This window comes from Protopterus annectens, chromosome 10.part0 (genome assembly GCF_019279795.1).
Source record: "Protopterus annectens isolate FY-2018-M chromosome 10.part0, PAN1.0, whole genome shotgun sequence".
Lineage (NCBI taxonomy): Eukaryota > Metazoa > Chordata > Ceratodontiformes > Protopteridae > Protopterus > Protopterus annectens.
The window spans coordinates 109,800,381-109,820,142 of record NC_056744.1 but is presented as its reverse complement, the minus strand read 5'-3'; the positions used below and the strand labels follow the sequence as shown (position 1 = coordinate 109,820,142).

Here is a 19,762-nt window from a genome sequence, read left to right as displayed (position 1 = left end):
CGTGCCTCTATTGCCATATAAACCAGGAGCTGGTGGTACCTCTAAACACCCGTGATGCTCTAAAGATTTGAAGACTCTACAAGTGAGATTTAAAATGTGTAAAAATCAGTTGCCCACTGTGAACATTTAAAAGGATTTTTTGGTGCTTCTACTGACATTATGAATGTGAATCTCATTATAAAGGTGGAACTGGTGGTACCTCTAAACACCTACGATTGAAGTCTCTAAAATGAACAAAACCAAAGATATTATAGTAACACCAAATTGGATTTATAATTTCTTGCAAATGGAATAAAATAACATTTTTCGTACCTTTCATAACTGGCTCTTCAGCTTTGTGGAAGGTTATGCTCCACTGATTGAAAGAGAGCTATCATCAAAACTATTGATAAAAACATCAGTGACAGATGCTTCATTTCAAACTAAAGGCCAAATTGCTGACTGTCCTATATGAGGAAACTTATGGAGACATTAATTCAAAATAATATGCAGGAATAGATTATATAAAATGTGTTTTTTTGCATCAGATAACATTACACTTATATGCTTATACAAATAACAGGTTTACTGCTACTTTTAGTTTTGTTTTTTATGCCAACATTGTATCAAGAATAGAGTAAAATCTTCAGGTAGACATTGTTTACACTGACTTCTTTCACATAACCCACATAACAGTGATCCCCTGTTGACTAAGTTTGGTTTAAGTCTGTCTCTTCCAACATGGGTTCAAAGCTGGCTGCCTAAAAGTAACTGTACTGTTAAGCTGGAGGGGGTAAGATCGGAATGATTTGATGTTGTGCAGGGTGTATGTCAGGGTTTGATCAATGGCCCTTATTTATTCAGTCTGTATTTAATGGCCCTGATTTTTTCATATATCTGTTTCACTCTATTTCTGCTGATGACATTAAGTCAGAAATAACAGTATTTTGCACCGCTGCTGTTCACAGATTATAAAGTACACTATAGGATTTAGATAGCTAGGGCAAGAACAACAAAATAGTGCTAAATGTTAACAAAACAAAATGTATACAATTGAGAATATGGAGGTTCAGTAGTTATTACTACATGGATATGCACAAACTTGAGAGAGTTTCCAAATTTAAAGACTTTGAATTGTCATTACAAAGTTCCTATTTCCTAATCATGTGAATGGCCTTAGGATCAGGGTTCAATGACTTATTTGGAATTTGTTATATCAAAAAGGAAGAAAAAGTATTAATATCACTATTTTCTTGTTTAATATGATCAAAAAGAAAATATGGTTGTCCAATTTTGTTCTCTAGGACTGTATTCATGTGTACTATTTTGGAGATGGGTCAACAAAGGCTTGCAAGCTTGACTGACTGCATCACAAGCTTACTACATAATAAAAGGATGAAAATGTGCAGACTTTCTCTTTGGCAAGTAGACAACTCAATGTTGTTTAATCCTGATTTATAAAGCCTTTAATGACATTTTCAGCTTTGAATGCCTAGGATTAATATATACAAGAGTTACATAGTAAAATAAGATTTCAAAAGAATTTCAGATATAATCACGATTCTACTAGCATGTTTTTGTGATAGGCAGCCTATTTATATTAAAAGCAGTGATACACCTGAAGTCTTTAAAATGAAAAAGCATAAGCTCTATGGCAAACTTCAATATACTGCATGATAGGAGACACATATGGACAATTATTTTCTGTATCCATGTGACAAGGACAGTTATAATGGTGATGAAGGCAAATATGCTGTCTGACCACTACATCAGTTGTTATGGATGAACATGCTGTTTGACCACTACAACAGTTGTTATGAATGAATATGCTGTCTGAACACTACATCAGTTGTTATGAAAGAATATGCTGTCTGACCACTACAACAGTTGTTATGGCTGAGCAGGCTGTCTGACCACTACATCAGTTGTTACGGATGAGCAGGCTGTCTGACCACTACATCAGTTGTTATGGATGAACATGCTGTCTGACCACTACAACAGTTCTCATGGATGAACATGCTGTCTGACCACTACAACAGTTGTTATGGATGAGCAGGCTGTCTGACCACTACATCAGTTGTTATGGATAAACATGCTGTCTGACCACTACATCAGTTCTTAATGGATGAACATGTCTAACCACATCAGTTGTTATGGATGAGCAGACTGTCTGACTACTACATCAGTTGTAATGGATGAACATGCTGTCTGACCACAACATCAGTTTTTATGGAATAACATGCTGTCTGACCACTACAAATAGTTGTTATGGATAAACATGCTGTCTGACCCCTACATCAGTTGTTACGGCTGAGCAGGCTGTCTGACCATTACTTCAGTTGTTATGGATGAGCAGGCTGACCACTACATCAGTTGTTATGGATGAACATACTGTCAGACCACTACATCAGTTGTTATGGATGAACATGCTGTCTGACCACAACAGTTGTTATGGATGAACATGCTGTCTGACCACTACATCAGTTATGGATGAACATGCTGTCTGACCACAACAGTTGTTATGGGTGAGCAGGCTGTCTGACCACTACATTAGTTGTTACGGATGAGCAGGCTGTCTGACCACATCAGTTGTTATGGATGAGCAGGCTGTCTGACCACATCAGTTGTTATGGATGAACATGCTGTCTGACCGCATCAGTTATGGATGAATATGCTGTCTGACCACTACAACAGTTGTTATGGATGAGTACGCTGTCTGACCACTACATCAGTTATGGATGAGCAGGCTGTCTGACCACTACATCAGTTGTTATGGATGAGCATGCTGTCTGGCCACTACAAATGTTGTTATGGATGAACATGCTGTTTGACCACTACATCAGTTATGGAAAAACATGCTGTCTGACCACTACAACAGGTGTTATGGATGAGCAGGCTGTCTGACCACTACATCAGTTGTTAGGGATGGGCAGGCTGTCTGACCACTACATCAGTTGCTATGGAGGAACATGTTGTCTGACCACTACATCAGTGGTTATGGATGAACATACCGTCTGACCACAACAGTTGTTATGGATGAACATGCTGTCTGACCACAACAGTTGTTATGGATGAACATGCTGGCTGACATCAGCTGTCATGGATGAGCAGGCTGTTTGACCACATCAGTTGTTATGGATGAGCAGGCTGTCTGACCACATCAGTTGTTATGGATGAGCAGGCTATTTGACCACTACTTCAGTTGTTATGGACAAGCAGGCTTCTGACCACTATATCAGTAGTTACAGATGAGCAGGCTGTCTGACCACTACATCAATTGTTACGGATGAGCAGGCTGTCTGACCACTACATCAGTTGTTATGGATGAGCAGGCTGTCTGACAACTACATCAGTTGTTACGGCTGAGCAGGCTGCCTGACCACTACATCAGTTGTTACGGATAAGCAGGCTGTCTGACCACTACAGTTGTTATGGATGAGCAGGCTGTCTGACCACTACATCAGTTGCTATGGATGAGCAGGCTGTCTGACCACTACATCAGTTGCTATGGATGAGCAGGCTGTCTGACCACTACATCACTTGTTATGGATGAACATGCTGTCTGACCACTACAACAGTTGTTACGGATGAGCATGCTGTCTGACCACTACAAATGTTATTACGGATGAGCATGCTGTCTGACCACTACAAATGTTATTACGGATGAACATGCTGTCTGACCACTGCATCAGTTGTTATTGATGAACATGCTGTCTGACCACTACATCAGTTGTTACGGATGAGCAGGTTGTCTGTCCACATCAGTTGTTACGGATGAGCAGGCTGTCTGACCACTCGATCAGTTGTAATGGATGAACATGCTGTCTGACCACTACAACAGTTATGAATGAATACGCTGTCTGAACACTACATCAGTTGTTATTAAAGAATATGCTGTCTGACCACTACAACAGTTGTTATGGCTGAGCAGGCTGTCTGACCACTACATCAATTGATACGGTTGAGCAGGCTGTCTGACCACTACATCAGTTGTTACGGATGAGCAGGCTGTCTGACCACTACATCAGTTGTTATGGATGAACATGCTGTCTGACCACTACAACAGTTGTTATGGATGAACATGCTGTCTAACCACAACATCAGTTATGGATGAACATGCTGTCTGACCACTACACCAGTTCTCATGGATGATCATGCTGTCTGACCACTACATCAGTTTTTATGGACGAACATGCTGTCTAACTCCATCAGTTGTTATGGCTGAGCAGGCTGTCTGACCACTACATCAGTTGTTACAGATGAGCAGGCTGTCTGACCACATCAGTTGTTATGGATGGACATGCTGTCTGACCACTACAACAGTTCTTATGGATGAACATGCTGTCTAACAACTACATCAGTTATGGCTGAACATGCTGTCTGACCACTACACCAGTTCTCATGGATGAACATGCTGTCTGACAACTACATCAGTTGTTATGGATGAGCAGACTGTCTGACCCCTACATCAGTTGTTATGGATAAACATGCTGTCTGACCACTACATCAGTTCTTATGGATGAACATGTCTGACCACTACATCAGTTCTTATGGATGAACATGCTGTCTGACCACTACAAATAGTTATGGTTAAACATGCTGTCTGACCCCTACACCAGTTGTTACGGCTGAGCAGGCTGTCTACCATTACTTCAGTTGTTATGGATGAGCAGGCTGACCACTACATCAGTTGTTATGGATGAACATACTGTCAGACCACTACATCAGTTGTTATGGATGAACATGCTATCTGACCACAACAGTTGTTATGGATGAACATGCTGTTTGACCACTACATCATTTATGGATGAACATGCTGTCTGACCACTACAACAGTTGTTATAGGTGAGCAGGCTGTCTGACCACTACATTAGTTGTTACGGATGAGCAGGCTGTCTGACCACATCAGTTGTTATGGATGAGCAGGCTGTCTGACCACATCAGTTGTTATGGATGAACATGCTGTCTGACCACATCAGTTATGGATGAATATGCTGTCTGACCACTACAACATTTGTAATGGATGTGTAGGCTGTCTGACCACTACATCAGTTATGGATGAGCAGGCTGTCTGACCACTACATCAGTTGTTATGGATGAACATGCTGTCTGGCCACAACAGTTGTTACGGATGAAAATGCTGTTTGACCACTACATCAGTTATGGACAAACATGCTGTCTGACCACAACAGGTGTTATGGATGAGCAGGCTGTCTGGCCACTACATCAGTTGTTAGGGATGGGCAGGCTGTCTGACCACTACATCAGTTGCTATGGAGGAACATGCTGTCTGACTACTACATCAGTTGTTATGGATGAACATGCTGTTAGACCACTACATCAGTTGTTATGGATGAACATACTGTCTGACCACAACAGTTATGGATGAACATGCTGTCTGACCACAACAGTTGCTATGGATGAACATGCTAGCTGACCACTACATCAGCTGTTATGGATGAGCAGGCTGTCTGACCACATCAGTTGTTATGGAGGAGCAGGCTGTCTGACCACTACATTAGTTGTTATGGATGAGCAGGCTGTCTGAACACTACTTCAGTTGTTATGGATGAGCAGGCTGTCTGACCACTATATCAGCAGTTACAGATGAGCAGGCTGTCTGACCACTACATCAATTGTTACGGATGAGCAGGCTGTCTGACCACTACATCAGTTGTTACAGATGAGCAGGCTGACAACTACAGTTGTTACGGCTGAGCAGGCTGTCTGACCACTACATCAGTTGTTACGGATAAGCAGGCTGTTTGACCACTACATCAGTTGTTATGGATGAGCAGGCTGTCTGACCACTATATCAGTTATGGATGAGCAGGCTGTCTGACCACTACATCAGTTGTTATGGATGAACATGCTGTCTGACCACAACAGTTGTTACGGATGAGCATGCTGTCTGACCACTACAAATGTTATTACGGATGAACATGCTGTCTGACCACTGCATCAGTTGTTATTGATGAACATGCTGTCTGACCACTACATCAGTTGTTACGGATGAGCAGGTTGTCTGTCCACATCAGTTGTTACAGAAGAGCAGGCTCTCTGACCACTCGATCAGTTGTAATGGATGAACATGCTGTCTGACCACTACATCAGTTTTTATAGACGAACATGCTGTCTAACTCCATCAGTTGTTACAGCTGAGCAGGCTGCTGACCACATCAGTTGTTATGGATAAGCAGGCTGTCTGACCACTACATCAGTTGTTATGGATGAACATGCTGTCTGACCACTACAAATGTTATTACGGATGAACATGCTGTCTGACCACTGCATCAGTTATGGATGAACATGCTGTCTGACAACTACATCAGTTGTTACGGATGAGCAGGTTGTCTGACCACATCAGTTGTTATGGATGAGCAGGCTGTCTGACCACTCGATCAGTTGTAATGGATGAACATGCTGTCTGACCACTACATCAGTTGATATGGATGAACATGCTGTCTGACCACATCAGTTGTTATGGATGAACATGCTGTCTCTCCACTACAACAGTTTCTATGGATGAACATGCTGTCTCTCCACTACAACAGTTTCTATGGATGAACATGCTGTCTGACCACTACATCAGTTGTTATGGCTGAGCAGGCTGTCTGACCACTACATCAGTTGTTACGGATGAACATGCTGTCTGACCACTACATCAGTTCTTATGGATGAACATGCTGTCTGACCACTACATCAGTTCTGATGAATGAGCAGGCTGTCTGACCACTACATCAGTTGTTATGGATGAGCAGGCTATCTGATCTCTACATCAGTTGTTAGGGATGAGCAGGCTGTCTAACCACTACATCAGTTGTAATGGATTAACATGCTGTCTGACCACTATATCAGTTTTTACAGATGAACATGCTGTCTGACCACTACAACAGTTGTTATGGATGAACATGCTGTCTGACCACTACATCAGTTGTTACAGCTAAGCAGGCTGTCTGACCACTACATCAGTTGTTATGGATGAGCAGGCTCTGACCACTACATCAGTTATGGATGAGCAGGCTGTCTGACCACTACATCATCTGTTATGGATGAACATGCTGTCTGACCACGACATCAGTTCTTATGGATTAACATGCTGTCTGACCACTACATCAGTTCTTGTGGATGAACATGCTTTCTGACCACGTCAGTTGTTATGGATGAGCAGGCTGTCTGTCCACATCAGTTGTTATGGAAACGCAGGCTGTCTGACCACTACATCAGTTGTAATGGAAGAACATGCTGTCTGACCACTACATCAGTTGTTATGTATGAACATGCTGTCTGACCACTACATCAGTTGTTACGGCTGAGCAGGCTGTCTGACCACTACATCAGTTATGGATGAGCAGGCTGTGACCACTACATCAGCTGCTATGGATGAGCAGGCTATCTGACCACTACATCAGTTATGGATGAACATGCTGTCTGACCACATCAGTTCTTATGGAGTAACATGCTGTCTGACCACTACATCAGTTATGGATGAACATGCCGTCTGACCACTACATCAGTTGTTACGGATGAAGAGGCTGTCTGACCACTACATCAGTTGTTACAGATGAGCAGGCTGTCTGACCACTACATCAGTTGTAATGGATGAACATGCTGTCTGACCACTAGATCAGATTTTACGGATGAACATGCTGTCGGACCAGTACAACAGTTGTTATGGATGAACATGCTGTCTGTCCACTACATCAGTTGTTATGGATGAGCAGGCTGTCTCATCATTACATCAGTTGTTACAGATGAACACACTGTCTGACCACATCAGTTGTTATGGATGAACATGCTGGCTGATCACTACATCAGTTGTTATGGATGAGAAGGCTGTCTGACCACTAAATCAGTTGTTACGGATAAGCAGGCTGTCTGACCACAACATCAGTTATGGATGAGCAGGCTGTCTGACCACTGCATCAGTTGTTATGGATGAACATGCTGTCTGGCCACTACAACAGTTATGGATGAACATGCTTTTTGACCACTACATTAATTGTTACAGATGAGCAGGCTGTCTGACCACTACATCAATTGTTATTTATGAGCAGGCTGTCTGACCACTACAACAGTTGTTATGGATGAGCATGCTGTCTGATCACTACATCAGTTATTATGGATGAGCAGGCTGTCTGACCACTCCATCAGTTGTTATGTATGAGCAGGCTGCCTGACCACTATATCAGTTGTTACTGGTGAGCAGGTTGCCTGACCACTACATCAGCTGTTATGGACAAGCAGGCTGTCTGACCACTACATCAGCTGTTAAGGATGAGCAGGCTGTCTGACCACTACATCACATGATACGGGTAAGCAGGATGTCTGACCACTACATCAGTTATGGATGAGCAGGCTGTCTGACCACATCAGTTGTTATGGATGAACATACTGTCTGACCACTACAGTTATGGATGAACATGCTTTTTGACCACTACATTAGTTGCTACGTATGAGCAGGATGTCTAACCACATCAGTTGTTATGGATGATCAGGCTGTCTGACCACTACATCAGTTGTTATGGATGATCAGGCTGTCTGACCACTACATCAGTTGTTATGGATGAGCAGGCTGTCTGACCACTACATCAGTTGTTATGGATGAGCAGGCTGTCTGACCACTACATCAGTTGTTATGGCTGAGCAGGCTGTCTGACCACTACATCAGTTGTTATGTCTGAGCAGGCTGTCTGACCACTACTTCAGTTATGCATGAGTAGGCTGTGACCACTACATCAGTTGCTATGGATGAGCAGGCTATCTGACCACTACATCAGTTATGGATGAACATGCTGTCTGACCACTACATCAGTTATGGATGAACATGCCATCTGACCACTACATCAGATGCTATGGATGAAGAGGCTGTCTGACCACTACATCAGTTGTTACAGATGAGCAGGCTGTCTGACCACTACATCAGTTGTAATGGATGAACATGCTGTCTGACCACTAGATCAGATTTTACGGATGAACATGCTGTCGGACCACTACAACAGTTGTTATGGATGAACATGCTGTCTGACCACTACAACAGTTGTTAAGGCTGAGCAGGCTGTCTGACCACTACAACAGTTGTTAAGGCTGAGCAGGCTGTCTGACCACTACCTCAGCTGTTATGGATGAGCAGGCTGTCTCACCATTACATCAGTTTTTACAGATGAGCACACTGTCTGACCACTACATCAGTTGTTATGGATGAACATGCTGTCTGATCACTACATCAGTTGTTATGGATGAGAAGGCTGTCTGACCACTAAATCAGTTGTTACGGATAAGCAGGCTGTCTGACCACAACATCAGTTATGGATGAGCAGTCTGTCTGACTACTGCATCAGTTGTTATGGATTAACATGCTTTTTGACCACTACATTAATTGTTACGGATGAGCAGGCTGTCTGACCACTACATCAATTGTTATGGATGAGGAGGCTATCTGACCACTACAACAGTTGTTATGGATGAGCATGCTGTCTGATCACTACATCAGTTATTATGGCTGAGCAGGCTGTCTGACCACTCCATCAGTTATGTATGAGCAGGCTGTCTGACCACTATATCAGTTATTACTGGTGAGCAGGTTGCCTGACCACTACATCAGTTGTTATGGACAAGCAGGCTGTCTGACCACTACATCAGTTGTTAAGGATGAGCAGGCTGTCTGACTACCACATCATATATTACAGGTAAGCAGGCTGTCTGACCACTACATCAGTTATGGATGAGCAGGCTGTCTGACCACTACATCAGTTGTTATGGATGAACAAACTGTCTGACCACAACAGTTGTTATGGATGAACATGCTTTTTGACCACTACATTAGTTGTTATGTATGAGCAGGCTGCCTAACCACATCAGTTGTTATGGATGATCAGGCTGTCTGACCTCTACATCAGTTGTTATGGATGAGCAGGCTGTCTGACCACATCAGTTGTTATGGATTAGCAGGCTGTCTCACCACTACATCAGTTGTTATGGATGATCAGGCTGTCTGACCACTACATCAGTTATGTATCAACAGGCTGTCTGACCACTACATCATTTGTTATGGATGAGGAGTCTGTCAGACCACTACATCAGTTGTTATGGATGAGCAGCCTGTCTGATCACTACATCAGTTGTTATGGATGAGCAGGCTGTCTGACCACTACATTAGTTGTTATGGATGAGCATGCTGTCTGACCACAACAAATGTTATGACAGATAAACATGCTGTCTGACCACTACATCAGTTGCTCTGGATGAACATGCTGTCTGACCACATCAGTTGTTATGGATGAACATGCTGTCTGACCACAACAGTTGTTATGGTTGAACATGCTCTCTGACCACTACATCAGTTTTTATGGATGAGCAGGCTGTCTGACCATTACAACAGTTGTTATGGATGAGCAGGCTGTCTGACCACTACAACAGTTGTTATGGATGAGTAGGCTGTCTGACCACTACATCAGTTATGGCTGAGCAGGCTGTCTGACCACTACATCAGTTGTTACGGTTTAGCAGGCTGTCTGACCACTACATCAGTTGTTACGGATGAGCAGGCTGTCTTACCACTACATCAGTTGTTACGGATGAGCAGGCTGTTTGACCACTACATCAGTTGTTATGGATGAACATGCTGTCTGACCACTACAACAGTTGTTATGGATGAACATGCTGTCTAACCATATCAGTTATGGATGAAAATGCTGTCTGACCACTACACCAGTTCTCATGGACGAACATGCTAACAACTACATCAGTTGTTATGGATGTGCAGGCTGTCTGACCACTACATCAGCTATGGATAAACATGCTGTCTGACCACTACATCAGTTCTTATGGATGAACATGTCTGACCACTACATCAGTTGTTATGGATGAGCAGACTGACTACTACATCAGTTGTAATGGATGAACATGCTGTCTGACCACAACATCAGTTTTATGGATGAACATGCTTTCTGACCACTACAAATAGTTGTCATGGATAAACATGCTGTCTGACCACTACATCAGTTGTTACGGCTGAGCAGGCTGTCTGACCACTACTTCAGTTGTTATGGATGAGCAGGCTGACTACTACATCAGTTGTTATGGATAAACATACTGTCAGACCACTACATCAGTTGTTATGGATGGACATGCTGTCTGACCACAACAGTTGTTATGGATGAACATGCTGTCTGACCACATCAGTTATGGATGAGCAGGCTGTCTGACCACTAAAACAGTTGTTATGGATGAACATGCCATCTGACCACATCAATTATGGATGAACATGCTGTCTGACCACTACAACAGTTGTTACGGATGAGCAGGCTGTCTGACCACATCAGTTGTTACGGATAAGCAGGCTGTCTGACCACTACATCAGTTGTTATGGATGAGCAGGCTGTCTGGCATTAGTTGTTATGGATGAACATGCTGTCTGACCACTACAACAGGTGTTATGGATGAGCAGGCTGTCTTACCACTACATCAGTTGTTAGGGATGAGCAGGTTGTCTGACCACTACACCAGTTGTTACGGAGGAACATGCTGTCTGACCACTACATCAGTTGTTATGGATGAACATGCTGTTAGACCACTACATTAGTTGTTATGGATGAACATACCGTCTGACCACAACAGTTATGGATGAACATGCTGTCTGACCACAACAGTTGTTATGGATGAACATGCTGTCTGACCACTACATCAGCTGTTATGGATGAGCAGGCTGTCTGACCACATCAGTTGTTATGGATGAGCAAGCTGTCTGACCACTACATCAGTTGTTATGGATGAGCAAGCTGTCTGACCACTACATCAGTTGTTATAGATGAGCAGGCTGTCTGACCACTACTTCAGTTGTTATGGATGAGCAGGTTGTCTGACAACTATATCAGTAGTTACAGATGAGCAGGCTGTGTGACCACTACATCAGTTGTTATGGATGAGCAGGCTGTCTGACTACTACATCAGTTGTTATGGATGAGCAGGCTGTCTGACAACTACATCAGTTCTGGTGGATGAGCAGGCTGTCTGACCACTACATCAGTTGTTATGGATGAGCAGGCTGTCTGATCACTACATCAGTTGTTACGGATGAGCAGGCTGTCTAACCACTACATCAGTTGTAATGGCTTAACATGCTGTCTGACCACTACATCAGTTTTTACAGATGAATATGCTGTCTGACCACTACAACAGTTGTTATGGATGAACATGCTGTCTGACCACTACATCAGTTGTTACGGCTAAGCAGGCTGTCTGACCACTACATCAGTTATGGATGAGCAGGCGGTCTGACCACATCAGTTGTTATGGATGAGCAGGCTGTCTGACCACTACATCAGCTGTTATGGATGAACATGCTGTCTGACCACTACACCAGTTCTTATGGATTAACATGCTTTCTGACCACTACATAAGTTGTTATAGATGAACATGCTTTCTGACCACATCAGTTGTTATGGATGAGCAGGCTGTCTGACCACTATATCAGTTGTTATGGAAACGCAAGCTGTCTGACCACATCAGTTGTAATGGAAGAACATGCTGTCTGGCCACATCAGTTGTTATGGAAGAACATGCTGTCTGACCACTACATCAGTTGTTATGGCTGAGCAGGCTGTCTGACCACATCAGTTATGGATGAGCAGGCTGTGACCACTACCTCAGTTGCTATGGATGAGCAGGCTATCTGACCACTACATCAGTTATGGATGAACATGCTGTCTGACCACATCAGTTCTTATGGATTAACATGCTGTCTGACCACTACATCATTTATGGATGAACATTCCGTCTGACCACAACATCAGTTGCTATGGATGAGCAGGCTGTCTGACCACTACATCGGTTGTTACAGATGAGCAGGCTCTCTGACCACTAGATCAGTTTTTATGGATGATCATGCTGTCAGACCACTACAACAGTTGTTATGGATGAACATGCTGTCTGACCACTACATCAGTTATGGATAAACATGCTGTCTGACCAGTACATCAGTTTTATGGATGAACATGCTTTCTGACCACTACATATAGTTGTCATGGATAAACATGCCGTCTGACCACTACATCAGTTGTTACGGCTGTGCAGGCTGTCTGACCACTACTTCAGTTGTTATGGATGAGCAGGCTGACTACTACATCAGTTGTTATGGATAAACATACTGTCAGACCACTACATCAGTTGTTATGGATGGACATGCTGTCTGACCACAACAGTTGTTATGGATGAACATGCTGTCTGACCACATCAGTTGTTATGGATGAGCAAGCTGTCTGACCACTACATCAGTTGTTATGGATGAGCAAGCTGTCTGACCACTACATCAGTTGTTATAGATGAGCAGGCTGTCTGACCACTACTTCAGTTGTTATGGATGAGCAGGTTGTCTGACAACTATATCAGTAGTTACAGATGAGCAGGCTGTGTGACCACTACATCAGTTGTTATGGATGAGCAGGCTGTCTGACTACTACATCAGTTGTTATGGATGAGCAGGCTGTCTGACAACTACATCAGTTCTGGTGGATGAGCAGGCTGTCTGACCACTACATCAGTTGTTATGGATGAGCAGGCTGTCTGATCACTACATCAGTTGTTACGGATGAGCAGGCTGTCTAACCACTACATCAGTTGTAATGGCTTAACATGCTGTCTGACCACTACATCAGTTTTTACAGATGAACATGCTGTCTGACCACTACAACAGTTGTTATGGATGAACATGCTGTCTGACCACTACATCAGTTGTTACGGCTAAGCAGGCTGTCTGACCACTACATCAGTTATGGATGAGCAGGCGGTCTGACCACATCAGTTGTTATGGATGAGCAGGCTGTCTGACCACTACATCAGCTGTTATGGATGAACATGCTGTCTGACCACTACATCAGTTCTTATGGATTAACATGCTTTCTGACCACTACATAAGTTGTTATAGATGAACATGCTTTCTGACCACATCAGTTGTTATGGATGAGCAGGCTGTCTGACCACTACATCAGTTGTTATGGAAACGCAGGCTGTCTGACCACATCAGTTGTAATGGAAGAACATGCTGTCTGGCCACATCAGTTGTTATGGAAGAACATGCTGTCTGACCACTACATCAGTTGTTATGGCTGAGCAGGCTGTCTGACCACATCAGTTATGGATGAGCAGGCTGTGACCACTACCTCAGTTGCTATGGATGAGCAGGCTATCTGACCACTACATCAGTTATGGATGAACATGCTGTCTGACCACATCAGTTCTTATGGATTAACATGCTGTCTGACCACTACATCATTTATGGATGAACATTCCGTCTGACCACGACATCAGTTGCTATGGATGAGCAGGCTGTCTGACCACTACATCGGTTGTTACAGATGAGCAGGCTCTCTGACCACTAGATCAGTTTTTATGGATGATCATGCTGTCAGACCACTACAACAGTTGTTATGGATGAACATGCTGTCTGACCACTACATCAGTTGTTACGGATGAGCATGCTGTCTGACCACTACAACAGTTGTTATGGATGAGCAGGCTGTCTGAACACTACATCAGTTGTTATGGCTGAGCAGGCTGTCTGACCACTACATCAGTTGTTACGGTTGAGCAGGCTGTCTGACCACTACATTAGTTGTTAAGGATGAGCAGGCTGTCTTACCACTACATCAGTTGTTACGGATGAGCAGGCTGTTTGACCACTACATCAGTTGTTATGGATGAACATGCTGTTTGACCACTACAACAGTTGTTATGGATGAACATGCTGTCTAACCACATCAGTTATGGATGAACATGCTGTCTGACCACTACACCAGTTCTCATGGATGAACATGCTGTCTAACAACTACATCAGTTTTTATGGATGTGCAGGCTGTCTGACCACTACATCAGTTATGGATAAACATGCTGTCTGACCAGTACATCAGTTCTTATGGATGAACATGCCTGACCACTACATCAGTTGTTATGGATGAGCAGACTGACTACTACATCAGTTGTAATGGATGAACATGCTGTCTGACCACAACATCAGTTTTATGGATGAACATGCTTTCTGACCACTACATATAGTTGTCATGGATAAACATGCCATCTGACCACTACATCAGTTGTTACAGCTGAGCAGGCTGTCTGACCACTACTTCAGTTGTTATGGATGAGCAGGCTGACTACTACATCAGTTGTTATGGATAAACATACTGTCAGACCACTACATCAGTTGTTATGGATGGACATGCTGTCTGACCACAACAGTTGTTATGGATGAACATGCTGTGTGACCACATCTGTTATGGATGAGCAGTCTGTCTGACCACTAAAACAGTTATGGATGAACATGCTGTCTGACCACATCAATTATGGATGAACATGCTGTCTGACCACTACAACAGTTGTTATGGATGAGCAGGCTGTCTGACCACTACATTAATTGTTATGGATGAGCAGGCTGTCTGACTACTGCAACAGTTGTTACGGATGAGCAGGCTGTCTGACCACATCAGTTGTTACGGATAAGCAGGCTGTCTGATCACTACATCAGTTGTTATGGATGAGCAGGCTGTTTGGCATTAGTTGTTATGGATGAACATGCTGTCTGAACACTACAACAGGTGTTATGGATGAGCAGGCTGTGACCACTACCTCAGTTGCTATGGATGAGCAGGCTATCTGACCACTACATCAGTTATGGATGAACATGCTGTCTGACCACATTAGTTCTTATGGATTAACATGCTGTCTGACCACATCATTTATGGATGAACATGCCGTCTGACCACGAAATCAGTTGCTACGGATGAGCAGGCTGTCTGACCACTACATCGGTTGTTACAGATGAGCAGGCTGTCTGACCACTAGATCAGTTTTTATGGATGATCATGCTGTCAGACCACTACAACAGTTGTTATGGATGAATATGCTGTCTGACCACTACATCAGTTGTTACGGCTGAGCAGGCTGTCTGCCACTACATCAGTTGTTAGGGATGAGCAGACTGTCTCACCATTACATCAGTTGTTACAGATGAGCACACTGTCTGACCACTATATCAGTTGTTATGGATGAACATGCTGTCTGATCTCTACATCAGTTATGAATGAGAAGGCTGACTGACCACTAAATCAGTTGTTACTGATAAGCAGGCTGTCTGACCACTACATCAGTTATGGATGAGCAGGCTGTCTGACCACTACATCAGTTGTTATGGATGAACATGCTGTCTGACCACTACAATAGTTATGGATGAACATGCTTTTTGACCACTACATTAATTGTTACAGATGAGCAGGCTGTCTGACCACTACATCAGTTGTTATGGATGAGCAGGCTGTCTGACCACTACATCAGTTGTTATGGATAAGCATGCTGTCTGATCACTACATCAGTTATTACGGATGAGCAGGCTGTCTGACCACTCCATCAGTTATGTATGAGAAGGCTGTCTGACCACTATATCAGTTGTTTCTGATGAGCAGGCTGCCTGACCACATCAGTTGTTTCGGACGGGCAGGCTGTCTGACCACTACATCAGTTGTTAAGGATGAGCAGGCTGTCTGACTAGTACATCATTTGTTACGGATAAGCAGGCTGTCTGACCACTACATAAGTTATGAGATGAGCAGGCTGTCTAACCACATCAGTTGTTATGGATGAACATACTGTCTGACCACTAGAACAGTTGTTATGGATGAACATGCTTTTTGACCACTACATCAGTTGGTATGGATGAGCAGGCTGTCTGACCACTACATCAGCTGTTATGGATGAGCAGGCTGTCTGACCACTACATCAGTTGTTACAGAATCGCAGGCTGTCTGACCACATCAGTTGTAATGGAAGAACATGCTGTCTGACCACTACATCAGTTGTTATGGAAGAACATGCTGTCTGACCACTACATCAGTTGTTACGGCTGAGCAGGCTGGCTGAGCACATCAGTTATGGATGAGCAGGCTGTGACCACTACCTCAGTTGCTATGGATGAGCAGGCTATCTGACCACTACATCACTTATGGATGAACATGCTGTCTGACCACATCGGTTCTTATGGATTATCATAATGTCTGACCACTACATCATTTATGGATGAACATGCCATCTGACCATGACATCAGTTGCTATGGATGAGCAGGCTGGCTGACCACTACATCAGTTGTTACAGATGAGCAGGCTGTCTGACCACTAGATCAGTTTTTATGGATGATCATGCTGTCAGACCACTACAACAGTTGTTATGGATGAACATGCTGTCTGATCACTACAACAGTTGTTACGGATGAGCAGGCTGTCTGCCACTACATCAGCTGTTATGGATGAGCAGGCTGTCTCAACATTACATCAGTTGTTACAGATGAGCACACTGTCTGACCACTATATCAGTCGTTATGGATGAACATGCTGTCTGATCTCTACATCAGTTATGGATGAGAAGGCTGTCTGACCACTAAATCAGTTGTTACTGATAAGCAGGCTGTCTGACCACTACATCAGTTATGGATGAGCAGGCTGTCTGACCACTACATCAGTTGTTATGGATGAACATGCTGTCTGACCACTACAACAGTTATGGATGAACATGCTTTTTTGACCACTACATTAATTGTTATGGATGAGCAGGCTGTCTGACCACTACATCAGTTGTTATGGATGAGCAGGCTGTCTGACCACTACATCAGTTGTTATGGATGAGCATGCTGTCTGATCACTACATCAGTTATTACGGATGAGCAGGCTGTCTGACCACTCCATCAGTTATGTATGAGAAGGCTGTCTGACCACTATATCAGTTGTTTCTGATGAGCAGGCTGCCTGACCACTACATCATTTGTTTTGGACGGGCAGGCTGTCTGACCACTACATCAGTTGTTAAGGATGAGCAGGCTGACTAGTACATCATTTGTTATGGATAAGCAGGCTGTCTGACCACTACATAAGTTATGAGATGAACAGGCTGTCTAACCACATCAGTTGTTATGGATGAACATACTGTCTGACCACTAGAACAGTTGTTATGGATGAACATGCTTTTTGACCACTACATCAGTTGGTATGGATGAGCAGGCTGTCTGACCACTACATCAGTTGGTATGGATGAGCAGGCTGTCTGACCACTACATCAGCTGTTATGGATGAGCAGGCTGTCTGAGCACTACATTAGCTGTTATGGATGAGCAGGCTGTCTAACCACTACATCAGTTGTTACGAATGAGCAGGCTGTCTGACCACTACATCAGTTGTTACGAATGAGCAGGCTGTCTGACTACTACATTAGTTGTTACGGATGAGCATGCTGTCTGACCACTACAAATGTTATTACGGATGAACATGCTGTCTGACCACTACATCAGTTGATATGGATGAACATGTTGTCTGACCACATCAGTTGTTACGGATGAACTCCACTACAACAGTTTTTATGGATGAACATGCTGTCTGACCACATCAGTTGTTACGGCTGACCAGGCTGTCTGAACACTACATCAGTTGTTATGGATAAGCAGGCTGTATGACCACTACATCAGTTGTTATGGATGACCAGGCAGTCTGACCACATCAGGTGTTATGGATGAACATGCTGTCTGACCACACCAGTTGTTATGGATGAACATGCTGTCTGACCACAACAGTTGTTATGGATGAACATGCTCTCTGACCACATCAGTTTTTATGGATGAGCAGGCTGTCTGACCACTACAACAGTTGTTATGAATGAGCAGGCTGTCTGACCACTACAACAGTTGTTATGGATGAGCAGGCTGTCTGACCACTAATCAGTTGTTATGGATGAGCAGGCTGACCACTACTTCAGTTGTTATGGATGAGCAGGCTGACCACTACATCAGTTGTTATGGATGAACATACTGTCAGACCACTACATCAGTTGTTATGGATGAACATGCTGTCTGACCACAACAGTTGTTATGGATGAACATGCTGTCTGACCACTGCGTCAGTTATGGATGAGCAGGCTGTCTGACCACTAAAACAGTTGTTATGGATGAACATGCCATCTGACCACATCAGTTATGGATGAAGATGCTCTCTGACCACTACAACAGTTATGGATGAGCAGTCTGTCTGACCACTACATTAATTATTAAGGATGAGCAGGCTGTCTGACCACTACATCAGTTGTTATGGATGAGCAGGCTGTCTGACTACTACATCAGTTGTTATGAATGAGCAGGCTGTCTGACCACTACATCAGTTGTTACGGATGAGCAGGCCGTCTGACCACATCAGTTGTTATGGATGAACATGCTGTCTGACCACTACATCAGTTATGGATGAACATGCTGTCTGACCACTACAACAGTTGTTATGGATGAGTAGTCTGTCTGACCACTACATCAATTATGGATGAGCAGGCTGTCTGACAACTACATCAGTTATTATGGATGAGCAGGCTGTCTGACCACTACAACAGTTGTTACGGATGAACATGCTGTTTGACCACTACATCAGTTATGGACAAACATGCTGTCTGAACACAACAGGTGTTATGGATGAGCAGGCTGTCTGACCACTACATCAGTTGTTAAGGATGAGCAGGCTGTCTGACCACTACATCAGTTGCTATGGAGGAACATGCTGTCTGACCACATCAGTTGTTATGGATGAACATGCTGTTAGACCACTACATCAGTTGTTATGGATGAAAATACCGTCTGACCACAACAGTTGTTATGGATGAACATGCTGTCTGACCACAACAGTTGCTATGGATGAACATGCTGTCTGACCACTACATCAGCTGTTATGGATAACCAGGCTGTCTGACCACTACATCAGTTGTTATAGATGA

At 43.5% G+C, this 19,762-nt stretch overlaps 1 protein-coding gene across 2 annotated transcripts in view; it reads right to left on the bottom strand.

The window, feature by feature from the left end:
- The window catches only part of AATK (apoptosis associated tyrosine kinase), a 2,480,061-nt gene that overhangs the window by 81,202 nt on the left and 2,379,097 nt on the right, over positions 1–19,762 (bottom strand). The window lies entirely within an intron of this gene.